The sequence below is a fragment of the Carassius gibelio genome, chromosome B1, assembly GCF_023724105.1.
Source record: "Carassius gibelio isolate Cgi1373 ecotype wild population from Czech Republic chromosome B1, carGib1.2-hapl.c, whole genome shotgun sequence".
NCBI lineage: Eukaryota > Metazoa > Chordata > Actinopteri > Cypriniformes > Cyprinidae > Carassius > Carassius gibelio.
The window spans coordinates 138,669-163,217 of record NC_068396.1 but is presented as its reverse complement, the minus strand read 5'-3'; the positions used below and the strand labels follow the sequence as shown (position 1 = coordinate 163,217).

The 24,549-nt window shown below is 41.9% G+C and overlaps 15 non-coding genes across 15 annotated transcripts; all 15 read left to right on the top strand.

Annotated features, from left to right (window-relative positions):
• Window positions 1-1,046: 1,046 nt before the first annotated feature.
• On the top strand, window positions 1,047-1,119 carry trnar-ucg (transfer RNA arginine (anticodon UCG)). The gene has a single exon. It is a non-coding gene; the product is annotated as a tRNA-Arg (tRNA).
• A 161-nt stretch (window positions 1,120-1,280) lies between these two features.
• On the top strand, window positions 1,281-1,353 carry trnar-ucg (transfer RNA arginine (anticodon UCG)). The gene has a single exon. It is a non-coding gene; the product is annotated as a tRNA-Arg (tRNA).
• A 1,363-nt stretch (window positions 1,354-2,716) lies between these two features.
• On the top strand, window positions 2,717-2,789 carry trnaw-cca (transfer RNA tryptophan (anticodon CCA)). Its single transcript has one exon. It is a non-coding gene; the product is annotated as a tRNA-Trp (tRNA).
• Window positions 2,790-5,255: 2,466 nt separating this feature from the next.
• trnaw-cca (transfer RNA tryptophan (anticodon CCA)) lies at window positions 5,256-5,328 on the top strand. The gene has a single exon. It is a non-coding gene; the product is annotated as a tRNA-Trp (tRNA).
• Window positions 5,329-5,664: 336 nt separating this feature from the next.
• trnar-ucu (transfer RNA arginine (anticodon UCU)) lies at window positions 5,665-5,737 on the top strand. Its single transcript has one exon. It is a non-coding gene; the product is annotated as a tRNA-Arg (tRNA).
• Window positions 5,738-7,096: 1,359 nt separating this feature from the next.
• Window positions 7,097-7,169, top strand: trnar-ucg (transfer RNA arginine (anticodon UCG)). The gene has a single exon. It is a non-coding gene; the product is annotated as a tRNA-Arg (tRNA).
• Window positions 7,170-7,324: 155 nt separating this feature from the next.
• Window positions 7,325-7,397, top strand: trnar-ucu (transfer RNA arginine (anticodon UCU)). The gene has a single exon. It is a non-coding gene; the product is annotated as a tRNA-Arg (tRNA).
• Window positions 7,398-8,628: 1,231 nt separating this feature from the next.
• trnar-ucg (transfer RNA arginine (anticodon UCG)) lies at window positions 8,629-8,701 on the top strand. The gene has a single exon. It is a non-coding gene; the product is annotated as a tRNA-Arg (tRNA).
• Window positions 8,702-8,862: 161 nt separating this feature from the next.
• trnar-ucg (transfer RNA arginine (anticodon UCG)) lies at window positions 8,863-8,935 on the top strand. Its single transcript has one exon. It is a non-coding gene; the product is annotated as a tRNA-Arg (tRNA).
• Window positions 8,936-10,298: 1,363 nt separating this feature from the next.
• trnaw-cca (transfer RNA tryptophan (anticodon CCA)) lies at window positions 10,299-10,371 on the top strand. The gene has a single exon. It is a non-coding gene; the product is annotated as a tRNA-Trp (tRNA).
• A 571-nt stretch (window positions 10,372-10,942) lies between these two features.
• Window positions 10,943-11,035, top strand: trnai-aau (transfer RNA isoleucine (anticodon AAU)). Its single transcript has 2 exons — window positions 10,943-10,979; window positions 11,000-11,035. It is a non-coding gene; the product is annotated as a tRNA-Ile (tRNA).
• A 1,601-nt stretch (window positions 11,036-12,636) lies between these two features.
• Window positions 12,637-12,709, top strand: trnaw-cca (transfer RNA tryptophan (anticodon CCA)). Its single transcript has one exon. It is a non-coding gene; the product is annotated as a tRNA-Trp (tRNA).
• Window positions 12,710-13,045: 336 nt separating this feature from the next.
• trnaq-uug (transfer RNA glutamine (anticodon UUG)) lies at window positions 13,046-13,118 on the top strand. The gene has a single exon. It is a non-coding gene; the product is annotated as a tRNA-Gln (tRNA).
• Window positions 13,119-15,346: 2,228 nt separating this feature from the next.
• Window positions 15,347-15,419, top strand: trnar-ucg (transfer RNA arginine (anticodon UCG)). Its single transcript has one exon. It is a non-coding gene; the product is annotated as a tRNA-Arg (tRNA).
• Window positions 15,420-16,240: 821 nt separating this feature from the next.
• On the top strand, window positions 16,241-16,313 carry trnar-ccg (transfer RNA arginine (anticodon CCG)). Its single transcript has one exon. It is a non-coding gene; the product is annotated as a tRNA-Arg (tRNA).
• Window positions 16,314-24,549: the final 8,236 nt, after the last annotated feature.

Here is a 24,549-nt window from a genome sequence, read left to right as displayed (position 1 = left end):
GGCATCAACCTTCAGAGCTGGGGGTTGTGAATTAAATTACCACCTGAGTCGTCAATGAGAGGTTAGATTTAAGTTGGCTGCGCAACAGGTACCAGGATGATAAGTGCAAGGAGACACAATAGCTGTGACAAAGGAACGTGAGAGTTAGCATAGAACTGCCAACGGAACATGAGAACTAGCAATTTCATGAAAACTCTTTCATTTTGGTTTGTTTCTGACTGTCTGTCAATGCCTCTGGGTTCACCAGTGAACAAGGCCCAGTGGCCTAATGCATGGGTCTTCAGAGCTGAGGATTGTGGGTTCATCTTTCAAGGTTGGTGTTTATGTTGGCAGTGCAAGGAAGAAATTCTAGGACGATGACGTCAATATGACACTATAGCCACAAGATTAATCATAAAATTGGCAAATTTCTGAAAACTCACTCAGTTCAGCTTGGATAAGACGGCCTGTAAATGCCTCTGTGTGGACTTGTTGGAAAATACCCAGTGGCCAAACGGATAAGGCATCAACCTTCAGATTTGAAGATTGTGGGTTCAAGTCATGAGAATTATCATAGAACAGGCAATTTTCTGAAATCTCACTCAGATCAGCTTCGGATAAGACTTTCTGTAATGCCTCTGGGTTCACTAACAGATGTGGCCCATTGGCCTAATGGATAAGGCATCAGCCTCAGGAGCTGGGAATTGTGGGTTCAAGTGCCACCTGGGTCGTCTTTGAGGGCTTTCATTTAAGTGGGCTATGCAAGAAATTTCAGGATGATAACTTCAATATGACACTATAGCCCCAAGAATTAGCATAGAACTGGCAATTTCATGATATTGCTTTCAGTTTAGTTTGTTTCTGACTGTCTGTCAATGACTCTGGGTTCGAATCCCACCTGGGTCATCTTTCAAGAGTTGCATTTAAGCTGGCAGTGCAAGACAGAAATTCATGGACGTTAACTTCACTGTAGACACAAGAATTAGCATAGAACTGGTGATGTCATGATATTGCTTTTAGTTTGTTTATGACTGTGTGTCAATGCCTCTGGGTTCACCAGTGTACGAGGTCCAGTGGCCTAATGGATAAGGCATCAGCCTTCGGAGCTGAGGATTGTGGGTTCGAGTCCCACCTGGGTCATCTTTCAAGCATTGCATTTAAGCTGGCAGTGCAAGAAAGAAATTCAAGGACGGTAACTTCACTGTAGACACAAGAATTAGAATAGAACTGGCAATTTCATGATATTGCTTTTAGTTTGTTTATGACTGTCTGTCAATGCCTCTTGATTTACCAGTGAACCAGGCCCAGTGGCCTAATGGAGAAGGCATCAGCCTTCGGAGCTGAGGATTGTGGGTTCGAGTCCCACTTGGGTCATCATTCAAGAGTTGCATTTCAGCTGGCATTGTAAGAAGGAAATTCAATGGTGAACTTTTACTATAGACACAAGAATTAGCATAGAACTGGCATTTTTTGAAATAACTTTCAATTTAGCTTGCATCAGAATGTTAATGAATACCTCAGGCTTAATCAGAGAAAAGGTCCAGTTGTCTAATAAATAAGGCATCAACCTTCGGAGCTGGGGGTTGTGAATTAAATTACCACCTGAGTCGTCAATGAGAGGTTAAATTTAAGTTGGCTGCGCAACAGGTACCAGGATGATAAGTGCAAGGAGACACAATAGCTGTGACAAAGGAACGTGAGAGTTAGCATAGAACTGCCAACGGAACATGAGAACTAGCAATTTCATGAAAACTCTTTCATTTTGGTTTGTTTCTGACTGTCTGTCAATGCCTCTGGGTTCACCAGTGAACAAGGCCCAGTGGCCTAATGCATGGGTCTTCAGAGCTGAGGATTGTGGGTTCATCTTTCAAGGTTGGTGTTTATGTTGGCAGTGCAAGGAAGAAATTCTAGGACGATGACGTCAATATGACACTATAGCCACAAGATTAATCATAAAATTGGCAAATTTCTGAAAACTCACTCAGTTCAGCTTGGATAAGACGGCCTGTAAATGCCTCTGTGTGGACTTGTTGGAAAATACCCAGTGGCCAAACGGATAAGGCATCAACCTTCAGAGCTGAAGATTGTGGGTTCAAGTCATGAGAATTATCATAGAACAGGCAATTTTCTGAAATCTCACTCAGATCAGCTTCGGATAAGACTTTCTGTAATGCCTCTGGGTTCACTAACAGATGTGGCCCATTGGCCTAATGGATAAGGCATCAGCCTCAGGAGCTGGGAATTGTGGGTTCAAGTGCCACCTGGGTCGTCTTCGAGGGCTTTCATTTAAGTGGGCTATGCAAGAAATTTCAGGATGATAACTTCAATATGACACTATAGCCCCAAGAATTAGCTTAGAACTGGCAATTTCATGATATTGCTTTCAGTTTAGTTTGTTTCTGACTGTCTGTCAATGACTCTGGGTTCGAATCCCAATGTCATGATATTGCTTTTAGTTTGTTTATGACTGTGTGTCAATGCCTCTGGGTTCACCAGTGTACAGGGCCCAGTGGCCTAATGGATAAAGCATCAGCCTTCGGTGCTGAGGATTGTGGGTTCGAGTCCCACCTGGGTCACCTTTCAAGCGTTGCATTTCAGCTGGCAGTGCAAGAAAGAAATTCAAGGACGATAACTTCACTGTAGACACAAGAATTAGAATAGAACTGGCAATTTCATGATATTGCTTTTAGCTTGTTTATGACTGTGTGTCAATGCCTCTTGATTCATCAGTGAACGAGGCCCAGTGGCCTAATGGATAAGGCATCAGCCTCCAGAGCTGGGAATTGTGGGTTCAAGTCCCACCTGTGTCATCTTTGAGGGCTTTCATTTAAGTGGGCTATGCAAGAAATTTCAGGATGATAACTTCAATATGACACTATAGCCCCAAGAATTAGCATAGAACTGGAAATTTTATGATATTGCTTTCAGTTTAGTTTGTTTCTGACTGTCTGTCAATGACTCTGGGTTCGAATCCCACCTGGGTCATCTTTCAAGAGTTGCATTTAAGCTGGCAGTGCAAGACAGAAATTCATGGACGATAACTTCACTGTAGACATAAGAATTAGCATAGAACTGGTGATGTCATGATATTGCTTTTAGTTTGTTTATGACTGTGTGTCAATGCCTCTGGGTTCACCAGTGAAAGAGGCCCAGTGGCCTAATGGATAAGGCATCAGCCTTCGGAGCTGAGGATTGTGGGTTCGAGTCCCACCTGGTTCATCTTTCAAGCATTGCATTTAAAGCTGGCAGTGCAAGAAAGAAATTCAAGGATGATAACTTCACTGTAGACACAAGAATTAGAATAGAACTGGCAATTTCATGATATTGCTTTTAGTTTGTTTATGACTGTCTGTCAATGCCTCTTGATTTACAAGTGAATCAGGACCAGTGGCCTAATGGAGAAGGCATCAGCCTTCGGAGCTGAGGATTGTGGGTTCGAGTCCCACTTGGGTCATCATTCAAGAGTTGCATTTCAGCTGGCATTGTAAGAAGGAAATTCAATGGTGAACTTTTACTATAGACACAAGAATTAGCATAGAACTGGCATTTTTTGAAATAACTTTCAATTTAGCTTGCATCAGAATGATAATGAATACCTCAGGCTTAATCAGAGAAAAGGTCCAGTTGGATAAGGCAGTTGGCCTAATGGATAAGGCATCAGCCTTCAGAGCTGAGGATTGTGGGTTCGAGTCCCACCTGGGTCATCTTTCAAGCATTGCATTTAAGCTGGCAGTGCAAGAAAGAAATTCAAGGACTATAACTTCACATTAGAATAGAACTGGCAATTTCATGATATTGCTTTTAGTTTGTTTATGACTGTCTGTCAATGCCTCTTGAATCACTAGTGTTCCATGCCCAGTGGCTTAATGGATAAGGCATCAGCCTTCTGAGCTGTTCGAGTCCCACTTGGGTCATCATTCAAGAGTTGCATTTCAGCTGGCATTGCAAGAAAGAAATTCAATGGTGAACTTTTACTATAGACACAAGAATTAGCATAGAACTGGCATTTTTTGAAATAACTTTCAATTTAGCTTGCATCAGAATGTTAATGAATACCTCAGGCTTAATCAGAGAAAAGGTCCAGTTGTCTAATAAATAAGGCATCAACCTTCGGAGCTGGGGGTTGTGAATTAAATTACCACCTGAGTCGTCAATGAGAGGTTAAATTTAAGTTGGCTGCGCAACAGGTACCAGGATGATAAGTGCAAGGAGACACAATAGCTGTGACAAAGGAACGTGAGAGTTAGCATAGAACTGCCAACGGAACATGAGAACTAGCAATTTCATGAAAACTCTTTCATTTTGGTTTGTTTCTGACTGTCTGTCAATGCCTCTGGGTTCACCAGTGAACAAGGCCCAGTGGCCTAATGCATGGGTCTTCAGAGCTGAGGATTGTGGGTTCATCTTTCAAGGTTGGTGTTTATGTTGGCAGTGCAAGGAAGAAATTCTAGGACGATGACGTCAATATGACACTATAGCCACAAGATTAATCATAAAATTGGCAAATTTCTGAAAACTCACTCAGTTCAGCTTGGATAAGACGGCCTGTAAATGCCTCTGTGTGGACTTGTTGGAAAATACCCAGTGGCCAAACGGATAAGGCATCAACCTTCAGAGCTGAAGATTGTGGGTTCAAGTCATGAGAATTATCATAGAACAGGCAATTTTCTGAAATCTCACTCAGATCAGCTTCGGATAAGACTTTCTGTAATGCCTCTGGGTTCACTAACAGATGTGGCCCATTGGCCTAATGGATAAGGCATCAGCCTCAGGAGCTGGGAATTGTGGGTTCAAGTGCCACCTGGGTCGTCTTCGAGGGCTTTCATTTAAGTGGGCTATGCAAGAAATTTCAGGATGATAACTTCAATATGACACTATAGCCCCAAGAATTAGCTTAGAACTGGCAATTTCATGATATTGCTTTCAGTTTAGTTTGTTTCTGACTGTCTGTCAATGACTCTGGGTTCGAATCCCAATGTCATGATATCGCTTTTAGTTTGTTTATGACTGTGTGTCAATGCCTCTGGGTTCACCAGTGTACAGGGCCCAGTGGCCTAATGGATAAAGCATCAGCCTTCGGTGCTGAGGATTGTGGGTTCGAGTCCCACCTGGTCACCTTTCAAGCGTTGCATTTCAGCTGGCAGTGCAAGAAAGAAATTCAAGGACGATAACTTCACTGTAGACACAAGAATTAGAATAGAACTGGCAATTTCATGATATTGCTTTTAGTTTGTTTATGACTGTGTGTCAATGCCTCTTGATTCATCAGTGAACGAGGCCCAGTGGCCTAATGGATAAGGCATCAGCCTCCAGAGCTGGGAATTGTGGGTTCAAGTCCCACCTGTGTCATCTTTGAGGGCTTTCATTTAAGTGGGCTATGCAAGAAATTTCAGGATGATAACTTCAATATGACACTATAGCCCCAAGAATTAGCATAGAACTGGAAATTTTATGATATTGCTTTCAGTTTAGTTTGTTTCTGACTGTCTGTCAATGACTCTGGGTTCGAATCCCACCTGGGTCATCTTTCAAGAGTTGCATTTAAGCTGGCAGTGCAAGACAGAAATTCATGGACGATAACTTCACTGTAGACATAAGAATTAGCATAGAACTGGTGATGTCATGATATTGCTTTTAGTTTGTTTATGACTGTGTGTCAATGCCCCTTGAATCACCAGTGATCCATGCCCAGTGGCTTAATGGATAAGGCATCAGCCTTCTGAGCTGAGGATTGTGGGTTCGAGTCCCACTTGGGTCATCATTCAAGAGTTGCATTTCAGCTGGCATTGCAAGAAAGAAATTCAATTGTGAACTTTTACTATAGACACAAGAATTAGCATAGATCTGGCATTTTTTAAAATAACTTTCAATTTAGCTTGCATCAGAATGTTAATGAATACATCAGGCTTAATCAGATAAAAGGTCCAGTTGACTAATAAATAAGGCATCAACCTTCGGAGCTGGGGGTTGTGAATTAAATTACCACCTGAGTCGTCAATGAGAGGTTAGATTTAAGTTGGCTGCGCAACAGGTACCAGGATGATAAGTGCTAGGAGACACAATAGCTGTGACAAAGGAACATGAGAGTTAGCATAGAACTGCCAATGGAACATGAGAACTAGCAATTTCATGAAAACTCTTTCAGTTTAGTTTGTTTCTGACTGTCTGTCAATGCCTCTGGGTTCACCAGTGAACAAGGCCCAGTGGCCTAATGCATGGGTCTTCAGAGCTGAGGATTGTGGGCTCATCTTTCAAGGTTGGTGTTTATGTTGGCAATGCAAGGAAGAAATTCTAGGACTATAACGTCAATATGACACTATAGCCACAAGATTAATCATAAAATTGGCAAATTTCTGAAAACTCAGTTCATCATGGATAAGACGGTCTGTAAATGCCTCTGTGTGGACTTGTTGGAAAATACCCAGTGGCTAAACGGATAAGGCATCAACCTTCTGAGCTGAAGATTGTGGGTTCAAGTCATGAGAATTATCATAGAACAGGCAATTTTCTGAAATCTCACTCAGATCAGCTTCGGATAAGACTTTCTGTAATGCCTCTGGGTTCACTAACAGATGTGGCCCATTGGCCTAATGGATAAGGCATCAGCCTCAGGAGCTGGGAATTGTGGGTTCAAGTCCCACCTGGGTCGACTTTGAGGGCTTTCATTTAAGTGGGCTATGCAAGAAATTTCAGGATGATAACTTCAATATGACACTATAGCCCCAAGAATTAGCATAGAACAGGCAATTTCATGAAATTGCTTTCAGTTTAGTTTGTTTCTGACTGTCTGTCAATGACTCTGGGTTCGAATCCCAATGTCATGATATCGCTTTTAGTTTGTTTATGACTGTGTGTCAATGCCTCTGGGTTCACCAGTGAACGAGGCCCAGTGACCTAATGGATAAGGCATCAGCCTTCGGAGATGAGGTTTGTGGGTTCGAGTCCCACCTGGGTCATCTTTCAAGCGTTGCATTTAAGCTGGCAGTGCAAGAAAGAAATTCAAGGAAGATAACTTCACTGTAGACACAAGAATTAGAATAGAACTGGCAATTTCATGATATTGCTTTTAGTTTGTTTATGACTGTGTGTCATTGCCACTTGATTCACCAGTGAACGAGGCCCAGTGGCCTAATGGATAAGGCATCAGCCTTCGGAGCTGAGGATTGTGGGTTCGACTCCCACCTGGGTCATCTTTCAAGCATTGCATTTAAGCTGGCAGTGTAAGAAAGAAATTCAAGGACTATAACTTCACTGTAGACATTAGAATAGAACTGGCAATTTCATGATATTGCTTTTAGTTTGTTTATGACTGTCTGTCAATGCCTCTTGATTCACTAGCGATCCATGCCCAGTGGCTTAATGGATAAGGCATCAGCCTTCTGAGCTGAGGATTGTGGGTTCAAGTCCCACTTGGGTCATCATTCAAGAGTTGCATTTCAGCTGGCATTGCAAGAAAGAAATTCAATGGTGAACTTTTACTATAGACACAAGAATTAGCATAGAACTGGCATTTTTTGAAATAACTTTCAATTTAGCTTGCATCAGAATGTTAATGAATACCTTAGGCTTAATCAGAGAAAAGGTCCAGTTGTCTAATAAATAAGGCATCAACCTTCAGAGCTGGGGGTTGTGAATTAAATTACCACCTGAGTCGTCAATGAGAGGTTAGATTTAAGTTGGCTGCGCAACAGGTACCAGGATGATAAGTGCAAGGAGACACAATAGCTGTGACAAAGGAACGTGAGAGTTAGCATAGAACTGCCAACGGAACATGAGAACTAGCAATTTCATGAAAACTCTTTCATTTTGGTTTGTTTCTGACTGTCTGTCAATGCCTCTGGGTTCACCAGTGAACAAGGCCCAGTGGCCTAATGCATGGGTCTTCAGAGCTGAGGATTGTGGGTTCATCTTTCAAGGTTGGTGTTTATGTTGGCAGTGCAAGGAAGAAATTCTAGGACGATGACGTCAATATGACACTATAGCCACAAGATTAATCATAAAATTGGCAAATTTCTGAAAACTCACTCAGTTCAGCTTGGATAAGACGGCCTGTAAATGCCTCTGTGTGGACTTGTTGGAAAATACCCAGTGGCCAAACGGATAAGGCATCAACCTTCAGATTTGAAGATTGTGGGTTCAAGTCATGAGAATTATCATAGAACAGGCAATTTTCTGAAATCTCACTCAGATCAGCTTCGGATAAGACTTTCTGTAATGCCTCTGGGTTCACTAACAGATGTGGCCCATTGGCCTAATGGATAAGGCATCAGCCTCAGGAGCTGGGAATTGTGGGTTCAAGTGCCACCTGGGTCGTCTTTGAGGGCTTTCATTTAAGTGGGCTATGCAAGAAATTTCAGGATGATAACTTCAATATGACACTATAGCCCCAAGAATTAGCATAGAACTGGCAATTTCATGATATTGCTTTCAGTTTAGTTTGTTTCTGACTGTCTGTCAATGACTCTGGGTTCGAATCCCACCTGGGTCATCTTTCAAGAGTTGCATTTAAGCTGGCAGTGCAAGACAGAAATTCATGGACGTTAACTTCACTGTAGACACAAGAATTAGCATAGAACTGGTGATGTCATGATATTGCTTTTAGTTTGTTTATGACTGTGTGTCAATGCCTCTGGGTTCACCAGTGTACGAGGTCCAGTGGCCTAATGGATAAGGCATCAGCCTTCGGAGCTGAGGATTGTGGGTTCGAGTCCCACCTGGGTCATCTTTCAAGCATTGCATTTAAGCTGGCAGTGCAAGAAAGAAATTCAAGGACGGTAACTTCACTGTAGACACAAGAATTAGAATAGAACTGGCAATTTCATGATATTGCTTTTAGTTTGTTTATGACTGTCTGTCAATGCCTCTTGATTTACCAGTGAACCAGGCCCAGTGGCCTAATGGAGAAGGCATCAGCCTTCGGAGCTGAGGATTGTGGGTTCGAGTCCCACTTGGGTCATCATTCAAGAGTTGCATTTCAGCTGGCATTGTAAGAAGGAAATTCAATGGTGAACTTTTACTATAGACACAAGAATTAGCATAGAACTGGCATTTTTTGAAATAACTTTCAATTTAGCTTGCATCAGAATGTTAATGAATACCTCAGGCTTAATCAGAGAAAAGGTCCAGTTGTCTAATAAATAAGGCATCAACCTTCGGAGCTGGGGGTTGTGAATTAAATTACCACCTGAGTCGTCAATGAGAGGTTAAATTTAAGTTGGCTGCGCAACAGGTACCAGGATGATAAGTGCAAGGAGACACAATAGCTGTGACAAAGGAACGTGAGAGTTAGCATAGAACTGCCAACGGAACATGAGAACTAGCAATTTCATGAAAACTCTTTCATTTTGGTTTGTTTCTGACTGTCTGTCAATGCCTCTGGGTTCACCAGTGAACAAGGCCCAGTGGCCTAATGCATGGGTCTTCAGAGCTGAGGATTGTGGGTTCATCTTTCAAGGTTGGTGTTTATGTTGGCAGTGCAAGGAAGAAATTCTAGGACGATGACGTCAATATGACACTATAGCCACAAGATTAATCATAAAATTGGCAAATTTCTGAAAACTCACTCAGTTCAGCTTGGATAAGACGGCCTGTAAATGCCTCTGTGTGGACTTGTTGGAAAATACCCAGTGGCCAAACGGATAAGGCATCAACCTTCAGAGCTGAAGATTGTGGGTTCAAGTCATGAGAATTATCATAGAACAGGCAATTTTCTGAAATCTCACTCAGATCAGCTTCGGATAAGACTTTCTGTAATGCCTCTGGGTTCACTAACAGATGTGGCCCATTGGCCTAATGGATAAGGCATCAGCCTCAGGAGCTGGGAATTGTGGGTTCAAGTGCCACCTGGGTCGTCTTCGAGGGCTTTCATTTAAGTGGGCTATGCAAGAAATTTCAGGATGATAACTTCAATATGACACTATAGCCCCAAGAATTAGCTTAGAACTGGCAATTTCATGATATTGCTTTCAGTTTAGTTTGTTTCTGACTGTCTGTCAATGACTCTGGGTTCGAATCCCAATGTCATGATATCGCTTTTAGTTTGTTTATGACTGTGTGTCAATGCCTCTGGGTTCACCAGTGTACAGGGCCCAGTGGCCTAATGGATAAAGCATCAGCCTTCGGTGCTGAGGATTGTGGGTTCGAGTCCCACCTGGGTCACCTTTCAAGCGTTGCATTTCAGCTGGCAGTGCAAGAAAGAAATTCAAGGACGATAACTTCACTGTAGACACAAGAATTAGAATAGAACTGGCAATTTCATGATATTGCTTTTAGCTTGTTTATGACTGTGTGTCAATGCCTCTTGATTCATCAGTGAACGAGGCCCAGTGGCCTAATGGATAAGGCATCAGCCTCCAGAGCTGGGAATTGTGGGTTCAAGTCCCACCTGTGTCATCTTTGAGGGCTTTCATTTAAGTGGGCTATGCAAGAAATTTCAGGATGATAACTTCAATATGACACTATAGCCCCAAGAATTAGCATAGAACTGGAAATTTTATGATATTGCTTTCAGTTTAGTTTGTTTCTGACTGTCTGTCAATGACTCTGGGTTCGAATCCCACCTGGGTCATCTTTCAAGAGTTGCATTTAAGCTGGCAGTGCAAGACAGAAATTCATGGACGATAACTTCACTGTAGACATAAGAATTAGCATAGAACTGGTGATGTCATGATATTGCTTTTAGTTTGTTTATGACTGTGTGTCAATGCCTCTGGGTTCACCAGTGAAAGAGGCCCAGTGGCCTAATGGATAAGGCATCAGCCTTCGGAGCTGAGGATTGTGGGTTCGAGTCCCACCTGGTTCATCTTTCAAGCATTGCATTTAAAGCTGGCAGTGCAAGAAAGAAATTCAAGGATGATAACTTCACTGTAGACACAAGAATTAGAATAGAACTGGCAATTTCATGATATTGCTTTTAGTTTGTTTATGACTGTCTGTCAATGCCTCTTGATTTACAAGTGAATCAGGCCCAGTGGCCTAATGGAGAAGGCATCGGCCTAATGGAGAAGGCATCAGCCTTCGGAGCTGAGGATTGTGGGTTCGAGTCCCACTTGGGTCATCATTCAAGAGTTGCATTTCAGCTGGCATTGTAAGAAGGAAATTCAATGGTGAACTTTTACTATAGACACAAGAATTAGCATAGAACTGGCATTTTTTGAAATAACTTTCAATTTAGCTTGCATCAGAATGATAATGAATACCTCAGGCTTAATCAGAGAAAAGGTCCAGTTGGATAAGGCAGTTGGCCTAATGGATAAGGCATCAGCCTTCTGAGCTGTTCGAGTCCCACTTGGGTCATCATTCAAGAGTTGCATTTCAGCTGGCATTGCAAGAAAGAAATTCAATGGTGAACTTTTACTATAGACACAAGAATTAGCATAGAACTGGCATTTTTTGAAATAACTTTCAATTTAGCTTGCATCAGAATGTTAATGAATACCTCAGGCTTAATCAGAGAAAAGGTCCAGTTGTCTAATAAATAAGGCATCAACCTTCGGAGCTGGGGGTTGTGAATTAAATTACCACCTGAGTCGTCAATGAGAGGTTAAATTTAAGTTGGCTGCGCAACAGGTACCAGGATGATAAGTGCAAGGAGACACAATAGCTGTGACAAAGGAACGTGAGAGTTAGCATAGAACTGCCAACGGAACATGAGAACTAGCAATTTCATGAAAACTCTTTCATTTTGGTTTGTTTCTGACTGTCTGTCAATGCCTCTGGGTTCACCAGTGAACAAGGCCCAGTGGCCTAATGCATGGGTCTTCAGAGCTGAGGATTGTGGGTTCATCTTTCAAGGTTGGTGTTTATGTTGGCAGTGCAAGGAAGAAATTCTAGGACGATGACGTCAATATGACACTATAGCCACAAGATTAATCATAAAATTGGCAAATTTCTGAAAACTCACTCAGTTCAGCTTGGATAAGACGGCCTGTAAATGCCTCTGTGTGGACTTGTTGGAAAATACCCAGTGGCCAAACGGATAAGGCATCAACCTTCAGAGCTGAAGATTGTGGGTTCAAGTCATGAGAATTATCATAGAACAGGCAATTTTCTGAAATCTCACTCAGATCAGCTTCGGATAAGACTTTCTGTAATGCCTCTGGGTTCACTAACAGATGTGGCCCATTGGCCTAATGGATAAGGCATCAGCCTCAGGAGCTGGGAATTGTGGGTTCAAGTGCCACCTGGGTCGTCTTCGAGGGCTTTCATTTAAGTGGGCTATGCAAGAAATTTCAGGATGATAACTTCAATATGACACTATAGCCCCAAGAATTAGCTTAGAACTGGCAATTTCATGATATTGCTTTCAGTTTAGTTTGTTTCTGACTGTCTGTCAATGACTCTGGGTTCGAATCCCAATGTCATGATATCGCTTTTAGTTTGTTTATGACTGTGTGTCAATGCCTCTGGGTTCACCAGTGTACAGGGCCCAGTGGCCTAATGGATAAAGCATCAGCCTTCGGTGCTGAGGATTGTGGGTTCGAGTCCCACCTGGTCACCTTTCAAGCGTTGCATTTCAGCTGGCAGTGCAAGAAAGAAATTCAAGGACGATAACTTCACTGTAGACACAAGAATTAGAATAGAACTGGCAATTTCATGATATTGCTTTTAGTTTGTTTATGACTGTGTGTCAATGCCTCTTGATTCATCAGTGAACGAGGCCCAGTGGCCTAATGGATAAGGCATCAGCCTCCAGAGCTGGGAATTGTGGGTTCAAGTCCCACCTGTGTCATCTTTGAGGGCTTTCATTTAAGTGGGCTATGCAAGAAATTTCAGGATGATAACTTCAATATGACACTATAGCCCCAAGAATTAGCATAGAACTGGAAATTTTATGATATTGCTTTCAGTTTAGTTTGTTTCTGACTGTCTGTCAATGACTCTGGGTTCGAATCCCACCTGGGTCATCTTTCAAGAGTTGCATTTAAGCTGGCAGTGCAAGACAGAAATTCATGGACGATAACTTCACTGTAGACATAAGAATTAGCATAGAACTGGTGATGTCATGATATTGCTTTTAGTTTGTTTATGACTGTGTGTCAATGCCTCTGGGTTCACCAGTGAACGAGGCCCAGTGGCCTAATGGATAAGGCATCAGCCTTTGGAGCTGAGGATTGTGGGTTCGAGTCCCACTTGGGTCATCATTCAAGAGTTGCATTTCAGCTGGCATTGTAAGAAGGAAATTCAATGGTGAACTTTTACTATAGACACAAGAATTAGCATAGAACTGGCATTTTTTGAAATAACTTTCAATTTAGCTTGCATCAGAATGATAATGAATACCTCAGGCTTAATCAGAGAAAAGGTCCAGTTGGATAAGGCAGTTGGCCTAATGGATAAGGCATCAGCCTTCAGAGCTGAGGATTGTGGGTTCGAGTCCCACCTGGGTCATCTTTCAAGCATTGCATTTAAGCTGGCAGTGCAAGAAAGAAATTCAAGGACTATAACTTCACATTAGAATAGAACTGGCAATTTCATGATATTGCTTTTAGTTTGTTTATGACTGTCTGTCAATGCCTCTTGAATCACTAGTGTTCCATGCCCAGTGGCTTAATGGATAAGGCATCAGCCTTCTGAGCTGTTCGAGTCCCACTTGGGTCATCATTCAAGAGTTGCATTTCAGCTGGCATTGCAAGAAAGAAATTCAATGGTGAACTTTTACTATAGACACAAGAATTAGCATAGATCTGGCATTTTTTTTAAATAACTTTCAATTTAGCTTGCATCAGAATGTTAATGAATACCTCAGGCTTAATCAGATAAAAGGTCCAGTTGACTAATAAATAAGGCATCAACCTTCGGAGCTGGGGGTTGTGAATTAAATTACCACCTGAGTCGTCAATGAGAGGTTAGATTTAAGTTGGCTGCGCAACAGGTACCAGGATGATAAGTGCTAGGAGACACAATAGCTGTGACAAAGGAACATGAGAGTTACCATAGAACTGCCAATGGAACATGAGAACTAGCAATTTCATGAAAACTCTTTCAGTTTAGTTTGTTTCTGACTGTCTGTCAATGCCTCTGGGTTCACCAGTGAACAAGGCCCAGTGGCCTAATGCATGGGTCTTCAGAGCTGAGGACTGTGGGCTCATCTTTCAAGGTTGGTGTTTATGTTGGCAATGCAAGGAAGAAATTCTAGGACGATAACGTCAATATGACACTATAGCCACAAGATTAATCATAAAATTGGCAAATTTCTGAAAACTCAGTTCATCATGGATAAGACGGTCTGTAAATGCCTCTGTGTGGACTTGTTGGAAAATACCCAGTGGCCAAACGGATAAGGCATCAACCTACTGAGCTGAAGATTGTGGGTTCAAGTCATGAGAATTATCATAGAACAGGCAATTTTCTGAAATCTCACTCAGATCAGCTTCGGATAAGACTTTCTGTAATGCCTCTGGGTTCACTAACAGATGTGGCCCATTGGCCCAATGGATAAGGCATCAGCCTCAGGAGCTGGGAATTGTGGGTTCAAGTCCCACCTGGGTCGTCTTTGAGGGCTTTCATTTAAGTGGGCTATGCAAGAAATTTCAGGATGATAACTTCAATATGACACTATAGCCCCAAGAATTAGCATAGAACAGGCAATTTCATGAAATTGCTTTCAGTTTAGTTTGTTTCTGACTGTCTGTCAATGACTCTGGGTTCGAATCCCAATGTCATGATATCGCTTTCAGTTTGTTTATGACTGTGTGTCAATGCCTCTGGGTTCACCAGTGAACGAGGCCCAGTGACCTAATGGATAAGGCATCAGCCTTCGGAGATGAGGATTGTGGGTTCGAGTACCACCTGGGTCATCTTTCAAGCGTTGCATTTAAGCTGGCAGTGCAAGAAAGAAATTCAAGGAAGATAACTTCACTGTAGACACAAGAATTAGAATAGAACTGGCAATTTCATGATATTGCTTTTAGTTTGATTATGACTGTGTGTGATTGCCACTTGATTCACCAGTGAACGAGGCCAGTGGCCTAATGGATAAGGCATCAGCCTCCGAAGCTGGGAATTGTGGGTTCAAGTCCCACCCGGGTCATCTTTGAGGGCTTTCATTTCAGTGGGCTATGCAAGAAATTTCAGGATGATAACTTCAATATGACACTATAGCCCCAAGAATTAGCATAGAACTGGCAATTTTATGATATTGCTTTCAGTTTAGTTTGTTTCTGACTGTCTGTCAATGACTCTGGGTTCGAGTCCCACCTGGGTCATCTTTCAAGAGTTGCATTTAAGCTGGCAGTGCAAGACAGAAATTCAAGGACGATATCTTCACTGCAGACATAAGAATTAGCATAGAACTGGTAATGTCATGATATCGCTTTTAGTTTGTTTATGACTGTTTGTCAATGCCTCTTGATTCACCAGTGAACAAGACCCAGTGGCCTAATGGAGAAGGCATCAGCCTTCGGAGCTGAGGATTGTGGGTTCGAGTCCCACCTGGGTTGTCATTCAAGAGTTGCATTTCAGCTGGCATCGCAAGAAAGAAATTCAGGGGTGAACTTCTACTATAGACACAAGAATTAGCATAGAACTAGCATTTTTTGAAATAACTTTCAATTTAGCTCGCATCAGAATGTTAATGAATACCTCAGGCTTAATCAGAGAAAATGTCCAGTTGTCTAATAAATAAGGCATCAACCTTCGGAGCTGGGGGTTGTGAATTAAATTACCAACTGAGTCGTCAATGAGAGGTTAGATTTAAGTTGGCTGCGCAACAGGTACCAGGATGATAAGTGCAAAGAGACACAATAGCTGTGACAAAGGAACATGAGAGTTAGCATAGAACTGCCAACGGAACATGAGAACTAGCAATTTCATGAAAACACTTTCAGTTTAGTTTGTTTCTGACTCTCTGTCAATGCCTCTGGGTTCACCAGTGAACAAGGCCCAGTGGCCTAATGCATGGCCTTCAGAGCTGAGGATTGTGGGTTCATCTTTCAAGGTTGGTGTTTATGTTGGCAGTGCAAGGAAGAAATTATAGGACAATAACGTCAATATGACACTATAGCCACAAGATTAATCATAAAATTGGCAAATTTCTGAAAATTCACTCAGTTCAGCTTGGATAAGACGGTCTGTAAATGCCTCTGTGTGGACTTGTGGGAAAATATCCAGTGGCCAAACGGATAAGACATCAACGTTAAGAGCTGAAGATTGTGGGTTCAAGTCATGAGAATTAGCATAGAACAGGCAATTTTCTGAAATCTCACTCAGATCAGCTTTGGATAAGAATTTCTGTAATGCCTATGGGTTCACTAACAGATGTGGCCCAGTGGCCTAATGGATAAGGCATCAGCCTCCGGAGCTGGGAATTGTGGGTTCAAGTCCCACCTGGGTCGTCTTTGAGGGCTTTGTCAGTTGAGAAAAAAATCTACAAGTTTTTGCAGTTAAAGATTCTGAAAATATGCTTATAAAAGTATCTGCTTATGCAGATGATATCACTGATTTTATAAGAAATACAAATAATGCTGAAGCATTAAAAGAAAGCTTAAATATTTATGAAAAGGCCTCATCTGCAAGGGTCTATTGGAATAAAAGTGAAGGTTTCATTATGAGGAACTGGCAAGAGGAGTCTCCTCCAGTACTCCTAGGTGGAGTTAAATGGGGTAAAGAAGGGTTAACATTTTTAGGGGTGTATCTAAGGAAAGAAAGAAATAAGGAAACTAACTGGGATGGCATGATAGAAAAAGTGTGTGGAAAATTGTCCAAATGGAAGTGGGTGTTCTATGATTTTCCTTTTCTATTTTTCTGAATTGGAATTCGTAATTCAGTTACACATATTTTTCTTTCTTCCTTTCTCTTGTTCATCATGTTTTCAACACTCAGAATCAGATTTTGATCAGTTCTGTCAGAAAGCTGCTAGTATTAACAGGGAACTTGAACTAGAAGCTCAATGCTGAACTTGAATATGTTGCCAGGGAAGCTGAAGTCCATCAAAGGTTCAACACTTCACAGGTAATGTTGAAGACATTTAGTTATAACTGATTTACTTTAATTAATCCCTACTTAATGTGTTAATATGTGTTAATGTGTCCTTCCTTTCAAATATTTTGTTCACAGATCATTTTTAACACACTGTCTCAACATGAAGGCTATGTATTAAAACAACAAAAACATTTTCCTTTTTCATTATTTCAGTTGAAAAGGTAGACCAAAGGAAGACCTGTCATATTCTTGTCAAACCCGTCTTGTTTGTGGAGAGGGATGAATTTGAATCTTGTGCGTTTACGGAGAAGACTAAAAGCTGCAACGGCAAACATTTCCAATCGTACGTCTGTGTTGGTGTGATCAGCTCAGTGTTATTTTTGGCAGCCCTTTTAGTTTTAGTCTTAGTCTTTTGAACAAAAATGCTTTTTAGTTTTAGTCACATTTTAGTCACTTATAAACTTGATAGTTTTAGTCAAGTTTTAGTCGACAAAAACACAAAAAGGTTTTAGTCAAGTTTTAGTTGACGAAAACACAAAAAGGTTTTAGTCAAGTTTTAGTCAATTTTAGTAAAAAACAAAAAAGTAGTCTTTAACAAAATAATTTAGGTTAAAGAGTATTGGAAATGGACTTAGGTTTGACAGGTTGCAACGAGTGTTGCAATTCATAAAACAACAGTTAACCTTAAAAGCTTTGCATAATAAACTAGACTTTCTCATTGATGGAGATGCAGTGCTGCCAAGCTGTACTTCATGGTCGCATTGGCCAGAAACCTTTTATCCACATATTTCAAGTTATATTTTTTCCATGAATTGATGCCCCTCGGAAATTTTTAGCACATTGCCTATTTTCACCAGTAATCACAGTAATAAAGGAATGGTTTAAAGTTTAAACAGCAAAAAAACGTTGAGCTACTACAATATTACACACAGATAAAGTGGTAACAGTGGAATCACTGTTTTATTCCAAAAAAGCCAGGAATAAAAACATTCTTACTTTGGCAATTGTGGCTTTATTTGAGAAATTGCTAAAGTGCAATGAACGTCGTGCCCAAAATATAAGCTATTGATGAACACATACTTATGCTCTACAACTTGTGCTTCAACTTGTCTGCCAGTGCAACAACAAGATGCATATTATTTGTAAACACAAACATCATACAACCCTGTCTAATAAAAGTGACACAAACATTCAGGGATGCATACACATGTATGGTCAAAAAAGAGAGAGTTATCGAAGCCCTCACCCCGCAGCAAATATCACAATTTTATATTATATATGAATATCAAGAGCTAAGTGTATGTATTTATATAGCCTACACTAATAATATACAATTAAATTATGATCATTTTAAATGTATTGTGTAGGCTAAGTATAAAATATGGAACATAAAAAATATAGGCTTTTAATAATCTTTCAGTGCGCAAAACCATGATAATATGAAACGCTTCAAAACAGAGCGCACAAAGCGCGTATGCACATCGCGGGTGCAGAATGATGTGCTCAAAGCAACATGGAGTAACAGTGTGCTGCGCTGCTCAAGTGCGCATTTAAAAGTACGTGCAACCCAGGGGGCAAGGAACTCGACCGGAAGTTGAAGTCGGGTGGGGGCTGCCATCTTTTAGCAGAACTTCACTTGCGTTAGCATTCCCATTGACTCCCATTCATTTTGGCATCACTTTGACAGCGAATAACTTTACATCTGAGGCGTTTAAAGACTCCGTTTGTAAATAATTTTTTTCTAAAGATACACGACAATGTATAAAGGGCTCCATTACCTTCTATGTTACATTATGGCCCCGTATAAACAGTTTTTGTAAAAAATAGGCTAACGATTGCGTCATAACCACTCGGCTTTCTGTCGCATTACCGTACAGACAGGAGGAGAAGCTCGCAGGCAATTAACTTAATATGGCGTACTGGCGTTACATTTTAAAATACTATACAAAATAATTAATCAGAATACTTACTCCTGCTCACTCACGACAAAGAACTCCCCGCTCAAGCTCGCCATCTCTGCAAGATTAACGATGGCAGTTTGCACGCACAGCCACTTAGAAGATTTACATCTGGCAGACAGGTTGCTGACGTCGTCAAGCTTCATTTGAGTCTGCGCGTCAGAAACGGAAGTGCTAAAAAACGCTAAAAATGGGATTCACTTGTCTCAATTGAGTTCCAATGGGGTCGCTGTGTCCATTTTTTTTACTGTCTATGGTGCAACCCCGCCCCAGGTGCAGCCCCGCCTCGATCTGCAGGCTGCAGCCGGGTGCTTCTCCAAAATAGGCAGAAATGACATGCATTGTGAATGTCAGACTTATAATCATTTTCGTTCCGTCTCGTCAACGAAAACTCGAAAACGTTTAGTCATGTTTTAGTCACATTAGAGCCATTTTAGCTAGTCATCGTCACGTTATCGTCATAAAAAAAGGGGCGTCAACAAAATCATTTCGTTATCGTCATCATTGACGAAAACAACATTGGATCAGCTTGACAAAATTTACATTTGCAGTTACATTTTGCACCAAATTTGATGGTTTTTTTTTTACTTTTTTACATACCCCATGACCCCATCAGTACGAGCCCTTTGCTACGTCATAGTAGTAATCATTCATAAAATTTCAGCAAATTAATATGATATTATACAAGCGTACTCAAGTTAAAATTCTACAGCTTTTACTCCTTCTGTCATTGGCCATTGCCTCAACTCTTATGCAGACTGTCCCCATTGTAAGTAGAATTTGTAGATAATTTGTTGAGTCTATTGTATTCTTTATTATCACCGTCTCTTCCCATTCTAACAGTACATAATATCTGTTTACACCTCACTGTCTGCCTTTATCTCCATGTTGATTTTAATTGAACACCTGTCTAAAAGCAGGTCTGCAAACGCTAGTTTAACTTGTCATGTGACACATCAGGAGCTGGTTGCGTAAACATTGTGTTCTTAAGAACTAGTTGACCAAGTAGCAGTTAGCCAAGAGATAATCAGTCTTTCTTTTTTTTCTTTTATTTTTCTTTTAACAGCTATGACCAGTCTAAAGGAAAACAAATTAGATGGCTAACTTTTTAGGGCTAGTCTAAGCAGTTTATGCAACCGGCCTCAAGTCTTTAATGTGACCAAATTAGATCACTTAAAGGTGTTTACAAGAAGAACAATAACTAAAATAACTATTTTAGCATCGTTACCAACAAATGATAAAGTTCTGTTTATTGTTATAGACGCTGCAGTTATGTTGTGGTCTACTATTTGTTGTCAATGTTTTAATTGTTCATCATGTAATAAATTCTCCTGTTTTTCAGGATTTCTCACAGACTACTTAATCCTTCTCCATCAGCTCTCCACAATAGCAGCCCTTCCAAAAACATTTACATCGCTCTCTGTTGTGTGGCACAATTGCTCTCAGTCCTTAGCATGTCTTGTATTATTTCTCATAGTCAACACTCTCATCTCTACTGTGAACACTCTGTACTCTACAGAATACATTTACATTTAGCAGACGCTTTTATCCAAAGCGACTTACAAATGAGGACATTGGAAGCAATCAAAAACAACAAAAGAGCAATGATATATAAGTGATATAACAAGTCTCTGTTAGCTTAAATATAGTACACATAGCAAGGGCTTTTAAATAATAATACATTTAAAAACAAAACTGATAGAATAGAAAAAGAATAGAGCAAGCTAGTGTTGTGTGCATATATATATATATATATATATATATATATATATATACACACACTCACTTAAGGATTATTAGGAACACCTGTTCATTTTCTCATTAATGCAATTATCTAATCAACCATTCGCATGGCAGTTGCTTCAATGCATTTAGGGGTGTGGTCCTGATCAAGACAATCTTCTGAACTCCAAACTGAATGTCAGATTGAGAAAGAAAGGTGATTTAAGCAATTTTGAGTTTGGTATGGTTATTGGTGCCAGGCGGACGGGTCTGAGTATTTCACAATCTGCTCAGTTACTGGGATTTTCATGTACAACCATTTCTAGGGTTTACAAAGAATGGTGTGAAAAGGGAAAAACATCCAGTATGTGGCAGTCATGCGGGCAAAATACCTTGTTGATCCTAGAGGTCAGAGGAGAATGGGCTGACTGATTCAATCTGATAGAAGAGCAACTTTGACTGAAATAACCACTCATTACAACAGAGTTATGCAGCAAAGCATTTGTGAAGCCACAACACGCACAATCTTGAGGCAGATGGGCTACAACAGCAGAAGACCTCACTGGGTACCACTCATCTCCACTACAAATAGGAAAAAGAGGCTAAAATTTGCACAAGCTCACCAAAATTGTACAGGTGAAGACTGGAAAATGTTGCCTGGTTTGATGAGTCTCGATTTCTGTTGAGACATTCAGATGGTAAAGTCAGAATTTGGTGTAAACAGAATGAGCACATGGATCTATCATGCCTTGTTACCACTGTGCAGGCTGGTGGTGGTGGTGGAGAATGGTGTGGGGGATGTTTTCTTGGCACACTTTAGGCCCCTTAGTGCCAGTTGGGAATCATTTAAATGCCACGGCCTACCTGAGCATTGTTTCTGATGTAGCGTATCAGACCCGAACCAGACAAATTAAAGAGTCGATCAGGACTGTGGTTGAAACACGATCCGAATTCCTCAGAAAGGCAACAGGAGGTCATAAATCATTCCGTGCCACAAGTCCGAAGCGAGATAACCAACCAACCAACTTTTTTACAGAACAGCTCTCAATATTAACACCATTAGAACAATTATTGGCTATTTCAATTCGAAGAAGAGATTGTCAAATTTGGGGCAAGTAATTGAGATGCAACGCTGGACATCACATGTAAATCCGTGAGAGTAATACTCAAGATTCTTGGATTGACTTTCCCCACCTAGCAGAACCAGACTGAAATTCCTGGGGGGGGCTTTTAACCTCTGGTCTCCATAGAAAGACTTTATGTCAGAGAATGGCACATAAACTCTCTTTTCTAGATATAAATGGACCAAAATGAACTCAAACCACTAATAAATGAATATCAGTCCATCGCTTAACTCCATTGTAACGATTCACAAATCTCCATATTCATCGGGAAGAAGGAGGCGGGAACCGGCGCACAATCAAAACTCATTTTAATATTCAAAAGTAAATACAAAACGGCGCACCAGCCCCTCACGGACGACTGGTGCGCATAAATAAAAAGCAAACATAAAATAATGTCCCAGGCCTGGTCCTCTCTCGTCCTTCACGGTCGTCGCTCCAGTTTTATATCCTTCCATCTCCTACGTGGGACTCGATACTAGCGGTGGGGCTCAGGTGTAGCTCATCTCCAATCACTACACCTGGCCTCACTCCTCGTTCCCACGCCTCTCGGCCCCGCCCCACTCGCCACATACCCCCATCGCCCCTCGCAGGCCGGGGGGTACTCCCGAGACTGCGCTCTACTCCCCCCCCCCCCCCCTTCCCTCCGGGGGAGACCGCTCACGGGGACCTGCGGGAACCTGGGGGTAGGACAGACGAGGCGAGAGAAAAGGAGATGGAAGGAGGAGCGACAAGGACGAGAGAGGGGAGAGAGAAAAAAAAAAAAAAAAATCCGGTTCCCAGACGCACTGCTGCTCGGCCCTCCACCGGCTGGGTGATCTCCTCCGCGGTGCCCGGCGGTGGCACTGGACGGCCCTCGGCGGACGGCACGACACTCCTCCGCCGCCCGGTGGACGGCGACGGCTCCTCCGATTTTGGGCAGCGGCAGGAGTCCCCCGTTCCCTGCCCCTCCGGATTCCGTCACGGAGGCGGCAGGCTCCGGCCCCCTGGCGAACGGCGCCGACTCCTCCGCTCCCTCACGGACGGCAGCCGCCCCTCCTTGTCGTGGGCGGTCGGCAGCGAGCTCGCCCGTCCCCGGCAACTCGCTCCAGCCCACCGCCTCGAGCGTCCATGGCGGCACACACCTCGCCAGCTCGAGGGCACCGCGGATTCACCACAGCGGCGAGGGATCTTCAGCAGTGCGTCCCTCCTTCTCCTGGGTTTCGGCACCACTGTAACGATTCACAAATCTCCATATTCATCGGGAAGAAGGAGGCGGGAACCGGCGCACAATCAAAACTCATTTTAATATTCAAAAGTAAATACAAAACGGCGCACCAGCCCCTCACGGACGACTGGTGCGCATAAATAAAAAGCAAACATAAAATAATGTCCCAGGCCTGGTCCTCTCTCGTCCTTCACGGTCGTCGCTCCAGTTTTATATCCTTCCATCTCCTACGTGGGACTCGATACTAGCGGTGGGGCTCAGGTGTAGCTCATCTCCAATCACTACACCTGGCCTCACTCCTCGTTCCCACGCCTCTCGGCCCCGCCCCACTCGCCACATCCATATTCATTTATAAAGTATGTAACCCACACATTTGACTATCATGTTATAATCACTTATTGTGTATGTCTTTTAATAACTATTGGATAGCTTAAAGGTGCCATCTGTAATGTTTGGCAAAAAAAATCAAGTCCTACACCACATTCCATACCAGATGGGGGCAATATGCCTCAATAAAGTGAATTGGTCTACTCTAGAGTAACAAATGAGAAACGGCATAGTCTCTATGCTCCGCCCCTACTTTCACAACAACACTACAGCCATAGCCGAAGCCTAACTGTGCGTTCACACCGCCGGCGTCTAGAGTGTCAAAAATCGCTCTTGCCGCTCTGCTCACGACGCTGCAGAAAGATTTGTGAGCGCTCAGATGCTCTAATGTAGATCGAATGCTTATTTTGTATTTAAAGCGGCCGCAAAGCAAACAAGCTTGTTGATCTTGTGCAGACTAACCACAAGGAGTTATAAGTTAACCTCATTAAATATTGTTGTGGACGAAATATTATGATCCTTTACTTAAAATGAACAATCTCAGACACCTTGGTCCACATATCACTTTTAATTTATTTTGTATGTCCTTGTACGCAAACAGGGACACATCATAGATTAATACAAACGCTAAACAGCAATAATCAACCTGTCTTTTATTCTGCTTGGAAACTAATGTGCTAACTCTCAAGCATTCACCGTGAGACACACACAATTGACTCTTTTCACACGCTTTCACGCCACACATCAATTTTTTCACGCACAGAAAAACCACGAAGCAAACAGGACATGGAGACCAACAGACTAGACAGAGCAGGTTAGTCATGATATAATAAAATGGGTAACGTTAAGTTATAGCTAGCTCATTATCAAACGCAGCTACGGTTAGCCATCGCTAACATTAGCACGTTTATCGAACAGCCTTCGATACATTTCTATGTTATAACTTCCCGAAAACAAATGAACAAACATATAAAACAAACTTCTAGCGAAATACTAACAGCATCTAACTTATCAATCGAAAAGAAATGTTGCAAGTTCAGAGTCGAACCTCATTTCTTTGAGGTCCATCAGTTGCCTCCAGCGATTAAAAGCAGTGCCGATGTTTACTCTGGTTCGGCTCCTTTTCTTATCGGATTTGATTTGTGATTCCGAGCGCGGTTGTTTCCCTGTAGCAGGTGGGGGTCTCTTGCCAAGGGCTTGAGCCATAATTTCTCTCTCTTCCCTGAACTGAAATGAAGTACTGTGCTGTACTTTCCACATGAATGACATCAGGTTCAGGCACGCCCACAAGACGTGCAAGTTATTTGTGTATTGC